This window comes from Mauremys mutica, chromosome 17 (assembly GCF_020497125.1).
Source record: "Mauremys mutica isolate MM-2020 ecotype Southern chromosome 17, ASM2049712v1, whole genome shotgun sequence".
In the NCBI taxonomy this organism is placed as follows: Eukaryota; Metazoa; Chordata; order Testudines; family Geoemydidae; genus Mauremys; species Mauremys mutica.
This window is the reverse complement of record NC_059088.1, coordinates 20834094-20840093: the sequence shown is the minus strand read 5'-3', so window position 1 is coordinate 20840093 and position 6000 is coordinate 20834094. Positions and strand designations below refer to the sequence as shown.

Sequence of the window (6000 nt, the reverse complement as noted above, 5' to 3'; positions counted from 1 at the left end):
CCCTAGCAAATATGGCCGGAACTGTCTTCTGCCCTCAACCAAAATGGCGCCTGCCAGACGCCGCTTGGCCCAAGGCATTCCGCGCCACCGGAAGTCGGGGGGCATTAAGGGAGCCTCGCCGGAAGTTGGCATGGAGCGCGCACCGAACTAAGATGGCGCCCGCCGGAAACAACGGAACACAACGCCACGTACTAAGATGGCGCCCGCTCGGGAGCCCTGACGCAAGGTGCCCGGCACTAAGATGGCGGCGGGGAGGGGAAACGAACTGCGCAGCGCGCCCCTTACTAAGATGGCGGCGAGTGCTGGCTCAGGGAGGGGCGGGGCCGGGTTATCGCCCTGTTTCCGCCCTGCACGGTAATGGCGGCAGCAGCGGGGGGAGGGGGCGCTGGGCGAGTGCGCATGTGCAGATCTCCATGGAGAGAAAAGGGGGTGAGAGAGCAAGAGGGATAAAGGGAAAAAACAGGTAATGGGGCCGTGGGGGGAGGCGCTAAATGTTACTGGCGCAGTTCGGCCCCCGTGGCCCGGCTGGGGCGGAAGGGGCCGGGGGGCGGCTGCCTGGGAGGTGCCCAGACTGGGGGTGGCCCTAGGCTGGGGGTACAGGCCGGGCCGGGGGTGGACCTAGGTTGGGGGAGGGGCTGGCCTGGCTTTGCTCCCTCCCATCCTAGGGTCTCGGGGCGGTGCTGGCTGCGCCTGGGACTGTGGTGGGCTGGGGACTCCTCAGGGGCGGGGGGGCAGCCCCCTGTCACCCGGCTGGGGCATGTTGCCCCCTTTGCCCCAAGTGGGCTGTAGCCCCCCTGACTGCCCTCTTTTGTGAGAGGCCGTGGGGCCCCCTCAGGTCTCTTCTGGTGTTATCGGGGCGGTCCCCTGTCCCCTCGCTGCCGGGTGCTCTGCAAGCCCGTTCCCTGCTCTGAAGAGCTCTGGGCATCGCAACAACAGATGCCGCGGTGATGAACAGGGTGTAAGACCCTGGGGAGACTAGAAGCGAACAGCTGAATGCAAGAAGCAGGGGAGGTACCAGTAAAACCAGGGTGTCATCACCAGCAATAGACATAGCTCGCTGCCTTATTGTTATGCGCCTGGCCTCATCCTCCCTGGTCTCTGTCCCTTGGCTGGGTTTCTGCATGTGTTAGAGGGAAGAATTTATTAGGGAATCTGTCTGGTGCATGTCAGACAGCAAACCTCTTCTCTCCTCCCCTGCCAGGTGTGATTGGTCCATCCCCTCCTCTGAGTGCCCCTGTTTACATTAACCTGATGAACCTGAACCCTCCTTTCTCTGTAATCATCAGTCATTCATCGGCCATATCTTATCAGGAGCTGCTTAGCTGCCTGTTTCCTCCACGCACAATAATAAAGGCTTTTGTTGTTATCATCTGATATCGCACCACCACCCCTGTTGGGGGAATAGAACTGTTTGCGTTTCTGTGCTGAGTCTTTGTGGTGAGATGGTGCGTGTGCGTACAGGGAATACACAGGGTGCTGCTTGCGCTGTCTTGCAGCCATGACATCCAGGTTTGCACAGGGGCGGTCTGTTATGATTGTGCTTGGTTTATTTTTCCCTTTTATGTGGGCCTCACATACAGTTTACTTTTCTGTTCTAATGTTTAGATTGCTGCAAACACAAAAGAGACAAAGAGCTTACAGCTGGTCTAAACACAAAGTGACACTGGTTTAACTAAAGGTGTGATTTAAATTTGACACAAAACCCTGTGTAGATGCTCTTAAAGTGATTTAAACCAGGATTATATTGGTTTAGCTTCCCTCAGGAAACAGCCAGGTGCGAGCTAAACCATACAGCCAGTTTTAAAGTGATAGAAGTGTCCACAAAAGGATTTGCACTGGTTTAACTGAAATTGGCCTCTAAACTGATGTGAGTTCTGTGTGTAAACAAGGCCCTATAATCTTTTGCAGAAGCACTAAACTGGTGTAAATCCCTCATTTAATGCTTATAACCAATTTTAAACCAATATATCTGTGTAGCTTGTGCATGTAAACTTATTGACTCAAGCTAAACAACATAAACCAGGTTTAAATCAAATTTAAAATGTCTATGTGGAGTTTTGCTCCAGTTTAACTAAATCAGTTTTAAAAAAAAAAAACTTTAGTGCAATTTTGTTAGTAGACCAGGCCTGAGGCAAATATGATGCACAAGTTGACAGTTTCAGGCCATTTTGTGCAGTGATGTTGTGGTGAAGATACCAGCCCTGGAAGGCTTTGCACAGGAACTGGGTTTGAAGGTGGAGAGATAAGGTGCTTTGCATGTATGACTGGTCTGAGCACAGGGAGTGGTATGGAAACTATGTGAAGCTAGGAGTGGGAGAAGGTGACAAAGGGAACAGGTGAGAGAAAATGCAGAGGCAGGGGAAGAGCAGAGCTATATCAGTGTTAGGAGTTAAATGTGAGGATGTGGAACTTGACTCGGGTGAGAGAATCCAGTGAAGTGGGGGTAGATGTTGACAGCAGCCAATTGCTGGTGATGATTTTAGCAGGAGCTCTAGGAGCTCTGGAGAGGGAAGAGGTGAGTAATGCTTAACCGTTCTTGGCGCACTCCTAAACTTGAGAGCTTTACAAACAAATCTCTCTATGGACTTTCCCCGAATCAACAAGAGGCTCATTAAAATATCCTTGTACTAACACCAGTGGAAAGTCTTCCAAATATCTAAGGCCCTGATCCTGCAGTCTGCCCTGCATGGGTAGACTCTTACAGTGGGCATTGTGGCTCCTCGTGGGTGTAAGGGGCCTGCTTGCAGTATCAGGGCCTAATTATGCACTGCTTGTTGATACATTAAAAATAAATCAGTCTTGTGTGTTTGTGCAAGGTGCATAAAAGTGAGTGCACAAGTGAGTGCCCCACTGGCTGTGCTGTTTTTATTTAGCAAGAGTATTCACAGACCTCGTCGGAGGAACTTTCTGCTGTTAGCACTTAGATATTGTGGTAAGATTAGCTTCTGCATACATTTAAGTTGTTGCTCTTGAAACAAAATCAGCTGCTATGTTAAACTTGGCCCATAACTAAAACAAAAACCCAAACAACCCTGTGCCCAATAGAAATGCTTCAGGTGTTTTGAAAAAAGTTCTAGTGCAAACAGTTGTTCAAAGGTAAATAGACATTCCCGTGCTCTGTTTGAAACCCAAGCCTTGCACTATCAAGAATGCGAAAGTGAAACTGTCATCCAGTGTCCGAGTGGGGAGAGATGATTGAAGGAAACAGAAGGTGAGGAGTCAGGAGTTCGTTAAGATTTTTTTTTTTTCACTTCTGAAGTGATTTTGGTGATAAACTCATGTGTCAGTAAAAAAAACAGGAGTACTTGTGGCACCTTAAAGACTAACAAATTGTGTCAGTGTGATTCCTGAAGTTGACTCTGTAACTTCAACTTTGTTTAAAAATATGTAAATAACAAAATAACAAAATTATTTTTAAAATGTTGGATGGGGTTTTTTTGGGCGGGGGGGGAGGAGAACGGGAAAGTGAATCTAAAAAAAGATCACACCCCATGAGTTTTCACTCCTGTTACTCTGCAGAGCGAATACAGCTGTGAGAGCTGGATCTTCTGCAGAGGGTTGCAGAGTCTTTATTCGAGGAGTTAATCAATTGTTTGATTGGTCTCTTCCTTAAATGTTACTGTCTAGTTACCAAACCATTTATTAACCTCTAACTGCAAGCTTCCTACTCATAACGCCTCAGCTTATTAAAATGTGGTGCTACAAACAATAAATAATAATGATACAGTGGTTATTTTAAAATCTGTATCTGGAGCTTGGCAAAGTCTGCTTGCTGGTGGTGAGTTAGCAGCTTTCCGTGGAGATCAAGGTGGTGAGAGAGGCTAAGGCATCAACTTCTGTAGAATTCTATAGCTCATGATTTTGTTATGTTTAATTTTTTGAACAATTTTGGTTCTGGCTGCAGAGGAAACCATTCAAATGGGACCCTCAGCAGTTGTGTTGGCCTGAGTTTGCAGATTGCCCTTGTTGCAGCTTGTAGCTTGCTCAAGCAGTATTGGAGCGAAATGACCGAGACTGGTCACTCTTCATGCAGCTGGGCAGAGCCCTGTGGTAGCCGCAGACAAGAGTGGTGTTGTCACATCTGCCGCTTGGAAAAGTTATGCGCGGAAGTAGCACTAGAGCAGGCACACAGGAAAGGGGTCTCAGAAAAGATGCTGGGTAGGGTTACTGTAGCAGAGACCACCATCCTCTTGCAGTGCCTGGGGTAGGGCTAGAGCTGCCTTCTGCTGCTCCTGCTACCCCACATAGTCATGAATCTTGGGGGCAGGAGGAGGGCAGAAGAGAGCACCTTCCTTCTGTTTCCCCTGGAAAGCTGGACTGCAAATATATCACACATTCTGTTCCCAGCGAGAGGCAGCATGAAAAGCTGGTAGCAATGCCAGCACACTTAGTGTTTAATTTATACCAAGCTTTTCATTCATAAATCCCCAGGGGCTTTACAGCTGTGAGTGCAGTCATCCCCATTTTACAGATAGGGAAAACTGCGGCCAGAGGATATTGTGAAGGCCAAGACTATAACAGGGTTAAAAAATCTAGATCCGTTCATGGAGGATAGGTCCGTCAATGGCAGTTAGCCAAGATGGGCAGGGATGGTGTCCCTAGCCTCTGCCAGAAGCTGGGAATGGGCGACAGGGCATGGCTCACTTGATGATTACCTGTTCTGTTCATTCCCTCTGGGGCACCTGGCATTGGCCGCTGTCAGAAGAAGGATACTGGGCTAGATGGACCTTTGCTCTGACCATTCTTATGTAATAATTGGCCCAAGGTCACACAGCCAGTGAATAGCAGAGCTGGCACTAGATTGCTGGGGGCCTGACTTTGTCTGCTGCCCAGTCTGGGACCCAAGCACACTTCACATGGGGCTCTGCCTTTCTTTATGATGTCAACAGCTTTTGCAGTTAAGATGAATGGGGCAGTTCACCCCTCTTGGCTCTTATTCCAGGGTGTCTGCGGACTCCGGCAGGCACCACTTACGCTTTGGTCAGGTTTTCAATCTTTTCCTGTGTCTGTGAGAGCTGGGAACATTCTCTGAACAAAAGCTGGGCCTATAATGCCTAGCACGGAGTTCAGCCCCGCCCCCAGGCCTATCTATTGTCTGTGGTAGGTAGAGGTGCCGGACCCCTCCACAGGTATCACCCATGGATCTTGCCAGTGCCACCCCCTCCCTTATGTTGGCCTCTGGGCTAGTAGGTTTTTTTGGGCTAGTAGATGACTGGTACCTTTTCCAAGCCTTGTCTTTATTATGGGTGTAAGAGCTGGAAGGAATCCGTGTTCAGCAGGAATCCATATACAGCATGGATGTCTTGCAGCTAGAGATCCAGGAGGCTCCTTTCATCAGGGATTTCTGAGAATTCAAACAAAGTTCCACATGCTGTCATCAGTCTCTTTTCTGGGTGTATCCCTTAAATTGTCACAAGAGCATTAGAGAAATAGGGGTTAACACTGCAGGAGCGTCCTCTTCTTCAGTAAAATGTCTATTTACAAAATATGCTCCAGCTTTTCACTTTAGTGGTCATTTATTTCCTGTTCAGTGAGTTGGTTAAAGAAAAAAAACTTGTTGTCAGATACTGTAGTTAGCTTGCTCATACTTCCTTCTTCCAGCTGTGAAAGATCATTCCAAAATATCACCAGAGAGAACATAGAAATAGGACAAGCCAATGGTTTTGTTAGATCCCTTCCTTAAAGGGATGCTGCCTTTTGCCTCTGTCTGCAAACTTCTCACGGATAACACCTTAGATTATTAAAGTGGAATTTTTAAAATGCATTATTCCCTTTCCATTCCCTTTCCATTCCCCTTTGCTTGTAGTTAACTTACCCACCCAGCTTGGACAATGCATTTGAACTAGTCAGTTCAATTTCTGATTCTAGTTAACTGCATTTTCAAGGTTTGGCCTGCCAGCATCCCAGGGGCATATTGATGTAGTGGGTGGGGTGAAATGTTTTCAGGGGATTATTATAAAATGTTTCATGGAAACATTTCATGTCATTTAAGGTCATAAG

At 48.0% G+C, this 6000-nt stretch overlaps 1 protein-coding gene across 5 annotated transcripts in view; it reads left to right on the top strand.

The window, feature by feature from the left end:
- Window positions 1-205: 205 nt before the first annotated feature.
- Window positions 206-6000, top strand: part of USF1 (upstream transcription factor 1) — a 30812-nt gene continuing 25017 nt past the window's right edge. For 3 of the 5 annotated variants that reach the window (XM_044991175.1, XM_044991174.1, XM_044991170.1), the window contains exon 1: window positions 353-463. The gene's annotated coding sequence lies outside the window, so the exon portion shown is untranslated. Of the gene's footprint in view, window positions 227-352; window positions 464-3191; window positions 3212-6000 lie in introns of those variants that run through there. The other 2 variants (XM_044991172.1, XM_044991173.1) reach the window with 2 other exon arrangements.